Raw genomic sequence first — 14,903 nt, 5'->3', positions numbered from 1 at the left:
TCCCGCTGGTAAGCGGTCCCTATTTATCTACTTGCACCCGGGGGTGCTTTCGAACTGCTAGGTTGGCAGGCGCTGGGATCGAACGACGGGAGCGCACCCCGCCACGGGGATTCGAACCGCCAACCATGCGATCGGCAAGTCCTAGGCGCTGAGGTTTTACCCACAGCGCCACCCGCATCCCGCTCTTAGGCTACATACCTAACTCTATTTATCTGGGAGTAAGCCCCATGGAATTCAATAGGATTTATATCGCTGTGGTCTAAACCACAGAGCCTAGGGCTTGCTGATCAAAAGGTCAGTGGTTCAAATCCCTGTGACGGGGTGAGCTCCCGTTGTTCGGTCCCAGCTCCTGCCCACCTAGCAGTTCAAAAGCACATCAAGTGCAAGTAGATAAATAGGTACTGCTGTGGTGGGAAGGTAAATGGTGTTTCCGTGCATTGCTCTGATTTGCCAGAAGCGGCTTAGTCATGCTGGCCACATGACCCGGAAGCTGTCCTCAGACAAACGCCAGCTCCCTCGGCCTATAGAGCGAGATGAGAACTGCAACTCCAGAGTTGTCCGCGACTGGACCTAATGGTCAGGGGTACCTTTACCTTTACCTTTATACATGGTTAGGATTACACAATGCCCATCTTTGCCTTATGCAGAAGTACCTTGCACTGGATAGCCCAGCACAGGAACAAAGAAATAGCTTGCTTGCTATATCTGAGGTTCCCATGTCTGCATACCCAACGATTATTAGACAATGGGGCAAGAGTTGGTTGAGAAGTTGGCAAACCCCCTGTTTCTTAACAGGGGTCACTCTAGCAATATTAGCTAACTATAAATATAATAATGCAGAAGATATAAGGAAAGTTATATGCTGACATCTTTAATTAATGTGTGTGCATTGAGGAAGGGTCATAGCTCCCTAGCAGAATACATACTTTGCATGAAATTCCCATGCAATCTCTGGCATCTCCAACCAAGGGATAGCACAGGAGACCCAGTAGCAGGTGATGGGAAAGACCTTGTGAAACCACCATTTGTCAAAGTAGACAATACTGGACTAGAAAGATAATTGGATCTAGAGTAAGGGAGCTTCCTGAATGTGCTATTGCTAAGATGCATCTGCTCTGAGATTCTGGTCACTTCCAGATAACCTAGCATTCATTCTGATTTGTCTGCGGGGAGGTTAGACAATATTGTATCAAGCAAGTGTAACCCCACACTTTCCAGTGCCCTTTTTCCTGTCGCTTTTCTCATAGCAAAAAGTATGTTTTGTCTGGGTGGGAGAGTATACACTGTAGCACATATGTATGTATACACATTAACAAATAAAAACGTAAATGTATCCTGCAACATTTCTCGGATGGGGCAAAACATGAGCAGTGTCTCACCAAGGACAAACCCCAGAAAATGGGGACTGACTGATAAAAAGGGAGGTGGAATATATGGAAATTAGTTGATAAGTCCAATTTTGTTGAGGCAGAAAGTAACAAAGAAAAAATCCCAAAATTCTAAATGGTGAATAGCAAAATCAAACATGTAGCTGCCTAAATCCAAAATTAAAATGCAACCAAGGTTGGATGAGGGAAGAATTGCCAAATTTCTTACTGCCTCTGTTCCTGTGCCTTGAACAGCAAAAGGGCACTCAGAGTTGGCAGGAAATTTTCTCCCATCACTTATCTCCATGCCAGAGGGGGCATTTCAGCTGCTTCATTTCTTTATGTTGAGCTGAAAGCAGGGAGGGAAGGTCTTTAAATAAGTTAACAACTTAGGTACAGGTGGGGGTGGGGAAGGAGTCTACAAGGCAGATCCGAAGTTGGGTGGGGGTAGAAGCGCATTTCTAAATGAGCTTCTACAAAAGTGGAAATGACCCAATCAGGCTGAAAGAAATATATCTGAATCAATTTAAAGAAAAGAACACATTTTGGGGTGCATATAATCAGATCTCACTTTCCTAGGAGCACAGGTATAGAAGCTTTCTTTGCAGAGGCTTCAGATAGCCCCACAACTCTCAGTAAACATATACCGCAAGTACCTGGTTGTCTCCTCAGGATGCAAAACCGGTGATTAGTCATCAGAAGGAATTGTTAAAGCCTTGCAGTTTTGTCACAACTTGGGGTGCCTTGATTGCCATCCTTTTAAATTGTTCCTGTTATTCTGCTGCTTTTTAACTCTATATGGAAAAGTCCCTAGCAAGGTGATATCAGGGTCTTTTCAGTCCTAGGTGAAGCTGGGCAGCGAGCCCATTAGCTGAATAGGGAAAAGCTGATATTTAAATGATTTTGAAAGAGAAGTTAAACCCAGATTGATTCGGGATGCGGTGGGGAGTGAAATGCTAAGCATCCTTTATCATTGCCCTCTGGTGGTGCATCTTGGTATTTCAAAACTAATTTTAACAGAAGTCGAGAGCATTTGCTTGCAAAACAGTCAGAAGGCAACATTGGACACCAGTTCAGTCCTGTCCTCCCCACTCAGTTGCCTTCGAGTATGGTATTAACAAACAGCTTTCTTGATGGAGAAACTAAGCCTTTGTTCCCATCAGAATTCTGCTCAATTGAATTTCTCTGCAATACCGTGCAATCAGTACCCAAAATGTCTGTTTCTGTGTGTGATCTTATCGCCTTTTGACAATTGTATTAAATACCTCATTCTGCCAGTTGCTACAGTATATGGAAAAATAAGTGTCTGAGTGCATCAATAGGTTTGCTGTCATTTGAAATGTAAAAAAAAACACTGAGCCTGGACAGGAAGAGAATTCTTTGGTGTGCAAAAATGTGTGGTCAATTCTCCATGCAAGTAGGGTTTACTCCCACTGTGTATGCCTAATGCTGTGCATAATGCTCTAAGAGGCATTAATGTGTTGATTCCAAGAAAGGCTTTTGTCCTGTTCTAATGGCCTATTTAGGGACGCGGGTGGCGCTGTGGGTTAAACCACAGAGCGGTTTGAATCCCCGCGATGGGGTGAGCTCCCATTGCTCAGTCCCTGCTCTTGCCAACCTAGCAGGTCGAAAGCACGTCAAAGTGCAAGTAGATAAATAGGTACCGCTCTGGCGGGAAGGTAAACGGCTTTTCTGTGCGCTGCTCTGGTTTGCCAGAAGCAGCTTAGTCATGCTGGCCACGTGACCCCAAAGCTGTATGCCGGCTCCCTTGGCCAATAAAGCGGGATGAGTGCCGCAACCCCAGAGTCAGCCACGACTGGACCTAATGGTCAGGGGTCCCTTTACCTTAATGACCTATTTAAATGTTAGGGTTCTTTGGCTTTTTTAAAGTTATTGTGGTTATCTGGATCTAGTTGGAAGCCCATATTGTATGCAGCATGGGCAGCTGCTGGGCTGGATTACTTGTCCATCTAGCCCAGAATCATTTACTCTGACTGGTTATGGTTCTCCAGGGTGCTTGGCAGAAGTATTTCCCACCACCTACCTGTTTATCTGATCCATTAGCTGGAGATGCGAGAGACATTTTTTGCATGCAAGGCACATGCTCTGCCGCTGAGCTATGATACCCCTCCTAGTTATCTCTGTGCTCTCAGCGAAGCATCTTGCACTGCAGCCTGCTAGTGAGCACAGTGGACTCTGCCCCCCCCAAAAGAGATTTTGTTGCTCAGAATTCACTGGGATGGTAATATGGCAAGTTGGTAAAAGACTCTTGCACTTTTTGTGAGTTTTGCACATTTTGAATGAATGAATGAATGACTGGAAGACACACCCCCAGCATATAACAAAGGGGTAATGGTATCTCCCCCCTTCGCCCCCAAACCATGTAGTTCACTTGCATGTATAACACTTATTCTGCTGCTGCTTCTTTTTGCTCATTTGTTGTTTTTAAACTTATTTATGATATGAGAATTACTTTTATTCAAGCTTTTGTACAGTACTGTGGAGTCATTTGGAGAAGGGTAGTTATTTTGTGTAAACTACTTAAAAGAAATCTACTTTTTGAGAAGGCAGTCTATAAACTTTGGTAGTTAGATAGCTAGATAAATAAGTAAGTAAGTAAGTAAATAAGTAAGTAAGTAAGTAAGTAAGTAAGTAATATTAAATAAGCAACCCAGCCATCACTTGATGTGATGGGACGATGAGCTGCTTGTGTGTAAAATCCTAGTCCCTCAGAGTTTGGTCAAGTTTGCAAACCTCTGTCTGTAACGGAGCCCCTTAAACATGGCTCCGTCAGTCGCTGGCAGATTCCGACAGTGGTTGCTTTCGGAATCGCTTCCAACATAAAAGCTCCTTAACGGAAACACGTCTTCTGGACTCTCTGCGTGACAGTTTCCGGCGAGGAGTGGGTGTCCCTACAGGAGGTCCTGAAACCTCCCCACTGTTTTCGCTGGAAGTGTCTCTGAGCCATCCCTCCAGCTCCCTTTCCCTCAGCTCAGCTCCTCTCCCCCTACTGGTTCCCTCTTCAGCTGCTGAGTCTCTCCCAACCTGTGTGAGCCCTTTCACTTCCCTTCCTTCCGATGGCAGTTCCCTGACACTTGATGAAGCAGTTATCCAGTGGTAAAATGCATGTGTGAAGCTCTGAGTCTGAGGTGTTTGTTTGTTTGTTTGTTATACCACCCTATACCTGTAGATCTTAGAGTGGTTCACAACATAAAATCACAATATAAAAAACACAAAATACATAATAAAAACAAAGACAACCCAATAACCCCCCCTCCCACAACACATTTTAAAAGGGCATAAGATGTTAATCAGCCTGATTAAAGAGGAATGTTTTCGCTTGGTGCCTAATGGTGTATAATGGTGTATAATGAAGACGCCAACCAAATCTCCCTGGGGAGGGCATTCCAGAAGTGGAGAACCACTGTAGAAAAGGCCCGTTCTCATGTTCCCACCCTCCAGACCTCTCATGGAGGAGGCACATGAAGAGGGGCCTTAGAAGTTGATCTCAGGGTCTGGGCAGGTTCATAAGGAGATAAGCAGTCCTTGAGGTATTGCAGTCCTGAGACTGAAGTAGGAATTCACCAGTTCATTTATAGAAATTATCAATATTTTTAAAAATGGCTCTTTTCCTGATTACATACCACATGGAGCCATATGCATCCATACACCCACACCCCTCATTAGAGACAAAATAATGTACTTACTTAATGTAAACTGTGACAGCAGGCCATGCCCTCAATATGACCTCCTTTTACATCTCCCAATTTTAGGCCTCTGTTTTAATGAAGATGATGCTGTTTCCAATCGACTGGTGGCTATATTTGTTTAATGAGTCCATTCTAGTGTGCTGCTTAATACTGTACTCCACTGTTTCTTTTGTCAGTAAGACAAAGTTGTGTTGGGATTTGACTAATTTGTCATGCTTGGTTTAAAGTGGATTGGTGACTATGATTTCCACTATCAGGAGAGTGACTAGACAAGAAGGGGAGAAAGTACGGGGCAGAGATGGTGGACTTGGAAGACTGTTGGTTGGTGCATGTGCACACATTTCCTTAACAGTATTTCCTGAAAGTAAATTGAATTTCTGTTAACCATTCAATCAAATTGAATTTTAACACTTTTGTCTCCCAGTATAAAACTTCATCGCTTAAGGCTTCTGAATAAAGTCCAAACAAAATGTGTGCATTTGCTTTTTATAAAACAACACCAGCATCACACTCCTCAAGGCCTAGGTGCATTTCAGGTCTTTAAAATAAATGTAAAATGACCAAGTCCCTTGCAAGCAGTGTTTTCTTCAGGAATTGAAATGGGGGAGGTTGTTGGCTGAAGCACGAAAACCTTTGCCTTTGATAAATCAGTGTCATCAGTATGCTAATGACACCCAACTCTATCTGTTGATGGATGGCCATCCTGACTCGGCCCCAGACACACTGATCAGATGCTTGAAGCTGTGGCTGGATGGTTACATGGGAGCCGGTTGAAGTTAAATCCTTCGAAGACAGAGGTCCTCTGGCTGGGACGGGACGATATGGGATTGAGGGGGCAACTCCCATCTCTTGCGGGGGTGCAATTAGTGCCAGCACCGTCTGTTAAGAGTTTGGGTGTAATCTTCGATACCTCCCTCTCCATGGAGGCGCAGATTGCAGCTACAACAAAGGCGGCATTTTTTCGTCTCCACCAAGCTAAGCAGTTGGCTCCTTACCTCTCTCGCCCTGACCTAGCCACTGGGATCCACGCGACGGTCACCTCCAGACTGGATTATTGTCACTCGCTCTACGTGGGGCTGCCCTTGAGACTGACCCAGAAACTCCAGCGGGTGCAGAATGCCGCAGCGAGACTCCTTACGGGGTCTTTGCTGCGAGATCACATTCATCCGGTGCTATACCAGCTGCACGGGCTCCCGGTGGAGTACAGGATCAGGTTTAAGGTGCTGGTTTTAACCTTCAAAGCCCTATACGGCCTAGGACTCTCGTACCCACGGGACCGCCTCTCCTGGTATGCCCCACAGAGGAACTTACGGTCTTCAAATAAAAACATCTTGAAGGTCCCAGGCCACAGAGAGGTTAGGCTGGCCTCAACTAGAGCCAGGGCTTTTTCGGCTGTGGCTCCAACCTGGTGGAACGCTCTGTCACAAGAGAGAAGGGCCCTGCAGGACTTGACATCTTTCCGCAGGGTCTGCAAGACAGAGCTGTTCCACCAGGCCTTTGGTCAGGGTGCAGCCTGACTCCCTCCTTTGGCAATCTTTACAAAACTTTAGTTTATGGTTGCCATCAATTTTGATTTTAATTAATTTTTATAATGTTTTTATAATGTTGCACTATTTTAGTGTTGTTAGCCGCCCTGAGCCCAGCTTCGGCTGGGGAGGGTGGGATATAAATAAAATTTATTATTATTATTATTAAATATGGAGCCAGGTTTTTTTGCATGCTACTGCAGCAAAAAGAGAAAGAAAAAACGAAGAAAGAAAAAAATCTTACCATCATTGGGTTTTCATTAGATTTAGCTTAAGTTTTGATTAAAGTTAGCTCCATTTTAGAACATCCTTGTAAATTTGCAGACCTTTGTTCAGGAACTTCTTGAATACACTGCATTCCTTTTCAGTTGCTGCTTGGGCATCAGATAGTTCTAATCCTTGAACTAAGAGGTATTCATTCGTTCACATTTCAGAACATATTCTACTCGGTGATGAGAGCGTACGCTGAATTATACACTTTTTATGTTGGGAAGTGGCCATATATTGATTCCCCCTATTGTTCTTTAGGGGAAGGACTATAGCTCATTGGTAGAGCATCTGCAGAAGGTTCCATGATCAGTCCCGGATAGGGCTGGGGATGATCCTTGTTTGGAACCCTGGAAAGCCTCTGCCAGTCAGTGCAGGCAATAATGAGCCAGATGGAACCACAGCCTGACTTGTATAATAATAATAATAATAATAATAATAATAATAATAATAATAATTTATTTATACCTCGCCCATCTGGCTGGGCTTCCCCAGCCACTCTGGGCAGCTTCCAACATAATATTAAAATACCGTAATGCATCAAACATTAAAAGCTTCCCTAAACAGGGCTGCCTTCAGATGTCTTCTAAACGTCTGGTAGTTGTTGTTCTCTTTGACATTTGGTGGGAGGGCGTTCCACAGGGCGGGTGCCACTACAGAGAAGGCCCTCTGCCTGGTTCCCTGTAACTTGGCTTCTCGCAGTGAAGGAACCGCCAGAAGGGGCTTTGTTTGGGTCAAGATTATTATTTTTAAAGTTAAGATAAAAACAATTATGCGTCTAACAAGTTGATATTTGAAGGGGAGGGTAGTCAAAGAATTTGGAGGAGTGTGCATAAACCCCTGGAAGGGTATAGGCTATTTTCTGCCTGCAGAAGGTGTTCAGCATTAACTACTCACCCTTGTCCCTCCTCTCTTTAACCAAAGAGCAGCCTTCTTTTTTCATGACAGAGGTAGGGTAGACACTGCAAGTAGATCAGGAAACCTATAGCTCTTTAGCTAATGATGGACAGAGCATGTCTTCCCATCATCTGTGAGCATTGGCCATAGAAGTTCCCGGTCCCTGAAGTAGAAGAAGGTTGCCAAAAATCTAAGCGCTGGGAGGTTTGTGCTGATTTATTATTTAATTGTAATGATCTTCAGTTTGTTTCTCCAGGCTTTTTTCTACAGTATCCAAACTGCTTTTGAGAAGCTTGACCTGTATGTCTGTATGCTTAGCTTTTTATTAATTACTTCTCACACAATCATACCTTTCTCCTGAACAGGCCCTTCTAGGAACGGTTTGTGTATTCTGACTGGGCTGCCTGTCTCCTGGGCAATCTCAATTTAAATGCTAATGTTGTTTGTTATTTAACAGAGGTGTAGTTGCTCTGCTCTGGTGCCTTATGTCATTCAGGGCTTGCTGAAGTCTAATTGGCCCAGGAACCAGGAATGATGGTATTAGCTTGATACCAAGGTGAGAACAAGACCAATCTGGGGATTAGTAAATTTATCCTTCCCCACTTTGCACAGGATTTTTCCTGATGGAAGGTGAGACAGCCAAAGATTTATTTACAGGAAGATGAAAGGGTCAGTTGCCCAGGATGGCAATGTGAGGAGGCGCAGTGTCCCTCAAAAACCCAACCCCAGCTGTGAAATAAGTAAAAATGAATAAAGATGGAACAGTAGAGGCTTTGCTGACTGAACCTGTTGCAAACATTTGACATTTCATAGGTATGGATCCTGCCATTCTGGAACCGCATTCACAGCATCTTTTCTGCTGTAGAGAGACTGTTGTTGCTAAGGGGAACTGGCACTCTGCTGTCAGGGGAAAAAATACAGCTTTTCCTGGCCGGGAGATAAATGGTAGGAAAAGCTTCATCTCTCTGTGTGTCTGCCTGCTGTTAAAGGCACACAGAAGGGCCAGTAACAAGGCAGCAAGCTTGTTAATGAGAAGTGAAAGGTCCCTGGGAGTGCCTTTTCTGTGCCATTAACTTGTACCAAACCAGGCTCAGCTGCAACCATTGAAACAGCGGATTGATGCCGTTGGCCACCAAGGGCCTAAGGCCTTGCATCAGAAGCACCAGCAATTTCATCACATTCTGTCAATAGGAGTACAGACTTAGGTTGCTGAACTGATGCAAGAGCAGTTGCAAAGCTGCTAGCAAGGGAGCTTGGTGCCCCTCTGGGAAAGAATGGATAGAGAGGGGAAGTTTATAAACAAAATATCCTTTAGGCCCTGCCATAGTGAAGTGGAGAAACCAATTTCCAAAGGTAAAATTGCCACAACAGAAAAGATCATGAAAACATCCGCGTGGCAAGATAAGACAGCAGTAAAGTAATATTTTTATTTTTGCATAATAGCCTATGTACTCCAGTTTGGTAAAATAATATAAATGACAGTAAGGAGGCAGGCCCACAGCTGTGTCTTTGGGGGGGGGGGGTGAGCAGGGAAAAGCTGAATTCCTATGAGATGTAACCATGAGCAAAAGTATTAGAAATAGCTACAACAGAATAGTAGACTTAAAAAATAGCTCTTGAACAGAAATGTGTAGGTGATTTCAAGAGTTTGCTTAGTTTCATAGCAGTGGTGTGCGGTCAGTGGACTAGGGCAACTAGGCTTGTCCCCTAAATGTTCCTGGTAAATTAGAGTACAGTGGTACCTCGGGTTAAGTACTTAATTCGTTCCGGAGGTCCGTTCTTAACCTGAAACTGTTCTTAACCTGAAGCAATACTTTAGCTAATGGGGCCTCCTGCTGCCGTCACACCACCGGAGCCCAATTTCTGTTCTTATCCTGAAGCAAAGTTCTTAACCTGAAGCACTATTTCTGGGTTAGGGGAGTGTGTAACCTGAAGCATATGTAACCTGAAGCGTATGTAACCCGAGGTACCTGTATTAAAATATTAAAGCTTAGCGCCTCCTTCCTGGGAAGCTTCTGCCTGGCTTAGGGAGGGAGGTGTGGTGTCCACATGCGCCACCCCCCTCCATCACCCTCACAAGCTGGCACCTCTGGCCCTCACTGTTCCCCTATGAAAAATGTCACCGTATGCCACTGTTTCATAGATACTGTGCTTAGAGTTCTCTTGCAGTTATTAATAAGCTCCAGGCCTACAAAAATGGTGACCTACCTACCAAGCTAAATGAATCCCAGCAGTTGTACAGTGGTGCCCCGCAAGACGAATGCCTCACAAGACGAAAAACTCGCTAGACGAAAGGGTTTTCCGTTTTTTGAGTCGTTCCGCAAGACGAATTTCCCTATGGGCTTGCTTCGCAAGACGAAATGTCTTGCGAGTTCTTGCGAGTTTGTTTCCTTTTTCTTAAAGCCGCTAAGCTGTTAATAGCCGCTAAGCCGCTAAGCCGCTAATAGCTGTGCTTCGCAAGACGAAAAAACCACAAGACAAAGAGACTCGCGGAACGGATTAATTTCGTCTTGCGAGGCACCAGTGTATATCGTGGCCCACAAGGGCTGCAATAAAACACTATAATTGCTGGTTGCCTGGTCCTGTAGAAATTAGGTGGAATGGCAGCCAAAATGGTTTTTTTATTTTTTATGATGTAGATGTTGGGATGCTGGAATATCCTAATGGTAGAGGTGTGTTGTTTTTTCTTAAATCTTTTAATATAAAAATTCACTGATGTACAAAAAAGCTAAAACGTGACAAACTGTCGAAAATACTGAGGTCAACTCTGCTGTTACACTGCTGTAGAAAAACAAAAACAAAAGCCAAACCGAGCTTGGTTAAGAAGCAGTGAAATGTGCATACGTCACACCCCACTGTCTACTCAGAGTAAACGACCTCTCCAGTTGGCCTCCCTGGGTTGCAGGCCAGTGCACTATCATAAACAAGCCCAGTAGAAAGAGGACAGTGGTCACTGTTGCAATGTTTGCCACAAATCCTCTTACTCACCCTACTACGTCTTTCTTCTCCACCCAGTGCTGGCCTTGCTTGTACAAGCCTCTGTCATCAACAGTGTTATTATCACTCTTCGTCAATAAGTTGATGTCTCCGTTTTGTTTCTCATTAATTTTCAAAGCCCGATGCGCTATTGGAATTGCCCTTCCTTCCAGTAGTGTAGCCAGGGGTGGGGCAGGGGGGTGGAGTGCTGGTCTGCCCCAGGCACCGGCAGGGGTTGCTACGCTGCTGCTCCCTTCTATCCTAAAGACTATGGATAGGCAAACTAAGGCCTGGGGGCCAGATCCGGACCCATCGCCTTCTAAATCTGGCCTGCAGACGGTCTGGGAATCAGCATGTTTTTACATGAGTAGAATGTGTCCTTTTATTTAAAATACAGCTCTGCGTTATTTGTGGGGCGTGTGCTTTTATTTAAAATGCATCTCCGGGTTATTTGTGGGGCATAGGAATTCATTCATTTTTTTCTTCAAAATATAGTCCGGCCCCCTCACAAGGTCTGAGGGACAGTGGACTGCCCCCCCCCCCGAAAAAGTTTGCTGACCCCTGCTAAAGACCACAATTTCGCCCACTCTGATTGACTCCTTGATACGATCAGTTAAGAATAGATCTCCTCTGTGAAATGCAGGATCCATACTGCCACTGCCGCTTACTCATCCACTGAACATCGTCCAAGAAATCCAGACAAAGCATCATGAGGACACTTGGGGAGGGAGGGGGACACACAAAAAATGCCAGCATCAAGGAAACCAATGGAGTCCCGCACTTCCGCTTCTGGTCACCTCATGTAGAGTTGTGTGTTGTTCCTTTTTCTGCTTCCGCATGGCCCTCTTTCTCTCAGTGCTATGCTACATTTGGCGATAATGGCTATTGCTGGTGTAGCAGTTCAGGTTGTACCTCTGCTGCTACTATTTTTCCCATTTATCACCATCATTTTAGTTGTATGCCGCCTTTCCATAGTTAAAACTGTGCTCAAGGTGGCTTACAACATGACAAGATTTGCACAGTCCCAAACATAAAAAAGTAATAAACAATAAATAAAACACATAAAAAGTACACAACCAAATTGAAGCAATTTCCACATAAATAATAAGATCTAAAAATAATGATATGGACATCAATATCATTAACTTACAAAAAAAGAAAAACTCTCAAAAAATGCCAACTAAGTGTGTTCAAAAGCTTTTGTAGCTGGAGTCAGTCAGGGTCTTGCCCTCCCAGGCCACGGAAAAGGCCTGTAAGGTAGGGAACAGGGTAAAAGGATGCATGATGTTGCATGGATTTAATGTACAGCATCAAAAAGACATGATACAAAAAGAAAAGGAAACGATGGAAGAGAAAAATAAGCAAATTCAGGTACTAACTCCTTAATATGGGGAGGTTCAATTGAAAGAATGTTTGTGGTGGTGGTGAGGTTGCAAGTGAGGTTGAGTAATATCCGCCCTCTCTTCCCCACAGGTGGGCGGGGTTTGCGACACCAAGCGAGGCTCACCTGGGCGGGTGCCACCCACCTGCTTGAGCTGGTGGACGGCCGGCCGGGGGTGGGCCTAAGGCCAAAAGAAAAGAGGCTGACCCCTGAGCTCAAGCCTCTTTTGCTGTTCTTCCTTCTGGGATCAAGATCAGGATCAGGAGTGTATCCAGGTGGCTGGACTGAGGTAAGTAACCGGCATTCTTTATTTTGCTTGCATTTGGGCGGCGGGGGGGGGGGGCATTGCTGCAAGTGAGGTTGCAAGTGAGGTTGAGTAAATAGCCTGTGCTTCCTTAGTGCACTGCCTTTTCTGCCTGGGTTGCCTGCCCCTATAACTCTAGGGACACTTGAGGAATTTGATTTCTGTAAATTCCAAGGTGAACTGATCCGGAATGTATCTCCTGGGCTAATGTGTACATCAGAATCAAATTATCTTCAGTTCTATTAATTTTGTGATGCAGTTGGTTCACAAAAAGTCTCTCTCTATATCATAAAAAGTCAGAATGCAGCCCGCACTGGAGGATTTGTAGTGTCTCATCACAATTCTGGATTTGCATGACGGCAGAATGGGGTAGGAGAGCAAAAGTGAAGGCAAGGTTGCACAATAGCAGTAGCCATGGCATGGGAGTGAGCGAGGGAAAGTGGTGGTTTAAAACAATGGCAGAAGTTTGAGTAAAGCTGGGAGTGAGGGAACCGAGAGGAAAATTGTGGTTTTAACAGAGACCAAAGGTTGGAATAATGTACTCTAATTATATTTCTTCTTTAAATTTAAATTGCACATACATGCAGGAATGCAATGGAACACACTTATGCTAGTCTTCTCTGTATTGTTCCAGTTTTAGTATATGTGTTACCAAAGTGAGCACGATGGAACACACTTATGAATAAACTTAAGAACATTAGAAAAGCCATAAGAATTTCACCAACACTTATGAAATTGGCAAGGACCAGAAATAGATGGATCTGTCCATCTGTAGAGGACACCATCTATCCCTCCCAAAGCTCTATGGTGGAAGCATGGAATAAAAATGCAGTAATTACTTTCCAGATTTTCTCAGGTGATTGAAGAAATTTTCTCCTTTATTAGCCAATATGTCACAAATTATTGCACAAAGTTTTGAGCTCTCCAGAACTCTTTCTGGTTTCTGCTGCTTTAAAGTACAGTGGTACCTCGGGTTACAGACGCTTCAGGTTACAGATGCTTCAGGTTACAGACTCCGCTAACCCAGAAATAATACCTCGGGTTAAGAACTTTGTTTCAGGATGAGAACAGAAACCGTGCGGCGGCAGCGGGAGTCCCCATTAGCTAAAGTGGTACCTCAGGTTAAGAACAGTTTCAGGTTAAGAACGGACCTCCGGAACGAATTAAGTACTTAACCCGAGGTATAGAGTTTCTGTCTGCCCTGATTTTCAGTTTGCTTTGAGATAAAAGCAGTTTGCCACAGGGTGGCAGTATAAACCAACTTGTTGGGAGCTGTGGCAGGGATATGGAAGGGGGAGCGGGTAGTCGCAGCTGATGGTTTTGAAGCTGAAGGATATTGTGGGATATGTGGGGGTGGAGCAGGGGGAATGAAACCCTGGCAGAGATTGAATAGTTTCTCCCCACTCCCACCCCCTGACCTCTTTACAGGAGCTACAGTGGTTCAGTGTCATAGCCCTTTTTCTACCCAAGTCTTGGTTTTACATCCTGGATTTCGTCCATAAATTAATGCATAATGGGTGGTCTCTTTCTACTAGGCTCCTTCATTCATGCAAGTCATGAAATAACTATGCAGTTTGGCAGAGACAGGATTAGAAGAGACTAAGAGGCCACGAAGTTGAAGATAAATGAGAACTGGCACAGAAAGGTGAAGGAAAGGTGCACCTGTTCTGACCAAGCTGGAGAGACTGACTCTCATCATCACTAACTCAGTTCAAGGAACTTGGGAAACATTCTAACATCTTGTCTCATTGTTCTTCCGGGCCAAGTTCAGCCCTTTTCAAAAATGTATAAATTATACAAGGCAGAGCAAGTTATTTGTCAAGGAAGAAAGTGCTGTAAAATTAGGACATTGTTCCAGAACTCATTGCTATGTATCTTCAAATAAAACTTTAGGTTGCTTCCCTTTTAAAAGTCATTTAGAAAATGTTTATTTTAATTCCTTCTGTGCATCAGCAGCCCCAGATTGTTCTGGCAGCAACCAGAAATTTCTGTACAAGTGAGCAATGGCTTGACCATACAGTATCATCCTGTATATACAACAATAAATAAGTAATAATTTTACTTGCAGTTATTTACAATAAATCACTAATGGTTTTAGTGGTGATTTTATATCTACGTGTTACATTACTATAGTTAACTTCCTCCAGTAGGATATAACTTTTTCTCATTTCTGCAAAAAGCTCAAAGTGGTGTACATTGTTCTAATTTCCCCTGGTTATACTCATATCATCCCTGTGTAGGTTAGGTTGTATTATTTGGCTGTTGTTTGGGTGGTTTGCTTGGCCTTGGCTTAATGCAAAGATAAATAATCTATGAACCATTTTAAAATTATTTATTTAAAATATTTTGACAAATACAAAATACAAATACAAACAGTGATTTGCTAAATACCGTATTTTTCACTCTATAACACGCACCCGACCATAACACGCACGTAGTTTTTAGAGGAGGAAAATCCGTAGGCATGCCACCCGT

The 14,903-nt window shown here is 44.0% G+C and overlaps 1 long non-coding RNA gene across 1 annotated transcript in view; it reads left to right on the top strand.

Annotated features, from left to right (window-relative positions):
- LOC308458365 overlaps positions 1-14,484 on the top strand; it is a 34,406-nt gene extending 19,922 nt beyond the window's left edge. The window contains exons 5-6 of the long non-coding RNA XR_013977283.1: positions 8,225-8,323; positions 13,964-14,484. This is a non-coding gene — a long non-coding RNA (uncharacterized lncRNA). The remainder of the gene's footprint in view (positions 1-8,224; positions 8,324-13,963) is intronic.
- Positions 14,485-14,903: the final 419 nt, after the last annotated feature.

This window comes from Podarcis pityusensis (assembly GCF_964106645.2).
Source record: "Podarcis pityusensis genome assembly, chromosome: 11".
Taxonomy (NCBI): Eukaryota; Metazoa; Chordata; class Lepidosauria; order Squamata; family Lacertidae; genus Podarcis; species Podarcis pityusensis.
The sequence above is the reverse complement of the archived record's forward strand: the minus strand, read 5'-3'. Positions and strand labels throughout refer to the sequence as shown.